Genomic DNA, 1,950 nt, shown 5'->3' with positions numbered 1-1,950 from the left:
CACAACTCATTCCTTGGGTTTGGAAGTGTCCATGTCGGTGCCGAGTACAAGTTACCGCGTTCAAAGTTTGGTAAGCAGCGCACTCGACCTCCAACATAACACTTCACGTCTTGATATGCTCTCTACAAAAGCGTGTGCCTATGTAGGTACAAATTAATGTACGTCCCAGATAGTGACGATCTCTGGGAGGAAGAACCTTAAGGAACTCCCCGCACATATCAAGAATTATAGGTAACGCTGCCAATTACCTGTTGCTCTTAGTAAAACTCACAACTCATTCCTTGGGTTTGGAAGTGTCCATGTCGGTGCCGAGTACAAGTTACCGCGTTCAAAGTTTGGTAAGCAGCGCACTCAACCTCCAACATAACCCTTCACGTCTTGATATGCTCTCTACAAAAGCGTGCGCTATGTAGGTACAAATTAATGTACGTCCCAGATAGTGACGATCTCTGGGAGGAAGAACCTTAAGGAACTCCCCGCACATATCAAGACTTATAGGTGAGAACGGCCAATCACCTATTTCTCTTAGTAAAACTCACAACTCATTCCTTGGGTTTGGAAGTGTCCATGTCGGTGCCGAGTACAAGTTACCGCGTTCAAAGTTTGGTAAGCAGCGCACTCAACCTCCAACATAACACTTCACGTCTTGATATGCTCTCTACAAAAGCGTGTGCCTATGTAGGTACAAATTAATGTACGTCCCAGATAGTGACGATCTCTGGGAGGAAGAACCTTAAGGAACTCCCCGCACATATCAAGAATTATAGGTAACGCTGCCAATTACCTGTTTCTCTTAGTAAAACTCACAACTCATTCCTTGGGTTTGGAAGTGTCCATGTCGGTGCCGAGTACAAGTTACCGCGTTCAAAGTTTGGTAAGCAGCGCACTCGACCTCCAACATAACCCTTCACGTCTTGATATGCTCTCTACAAAAGCGTGCGCTAATGTAGGTACAAATTAATGTACGTCCCAGATAGTGACGATCTCTGGGAGGAAGAACCTTAAGGAACTCCCCGCACATATCAAGAATTATAGGTAACGCTGCCAATTACCTGTTTCTCTTAGTAAAACTCACAACTCATTCCTTGGGTTTGGAAGTGTCCATGTCGGTGCCGAGTACAAGTTACCGCGTTCAAAGTTTGGTAAGCAGCGCACTCAACCTCCAACATAACCCTTCACGTCTTGATATGCTCTCTACAAAAGCGTGTGCCTATGTAGGTACAAATTAATGTACGTCCCAGATAGTGACGATCTCTGGGAGGAAGAACCTTAAGGAACTCCCCGCACATATCAAGACTTATAGGTAACGCTGCCAATTACCTGTTTCTCTTAGTAAAACTCACAACTCATTCCTTGGGTTTGGAAGTGTCCATGTCGGTGCCGAGTACAAGTTACCGCGTTCAAAGTTTGGTAAGCAGCGCACTCGACCTCCAACATAACCCTTCACGTCTTGATATGCTCTCTACAAAAGCGTGCGCTAATGCAGGTACAAATTAATGTACGTCCCAGATAGTGACGATCTCTGGGAGGAAGAACCTTAAGGAACTCCCCGCACATATCAAGAATTATAGGTAACGCTGCCAATTACCTGTTGCTCTTAGTAAAACTCACAACTCATTCCTTGGGTTTGGAAGTGTCCATGTCGGTGCCGAGTACAAGTTACCGCGTTCAAAGTTTGGTAAGCAGCGCACTCGACCTCCAACATAACCCTTCACGTCTTGATATGCTCTCTACAAAAGCGTGCGCTAATGCAGGTACAAATTAATGTACGTCCCAGATAGTGACGATCTCTGGGAGGAAGAACCTTAAGGAACTCCCCGCACATATCAAGACTTATAGGTAACGCTGCCAATTACCTGTTGCTCTTAGTAAAACTCACAACTCATTCCTTGGGTTTGGAAGTGTCCATGTCGGTGCCGAGTACAAGTTACCGCGTTCAAAGTTTGGTAA

This window comes from Anopheles merus, unplaced genomic scaffold (assembly GCF_017562075.2).
Source record: "Anopheles merus strain MAF unplaced genomic scaffold, AmerM5.1 LNR4000114, whole genome shotgun sequence".
NCBI lineage: Eukaryota > Metazoa > Arthropoda > Insecta > Diptera > Culicidae > Anopheles > Anopheles merus.
The sequence above is the reverse complement of the archived record's forward strand: the minus strand, read 5'-3'. Positions refer to the sequence as shown.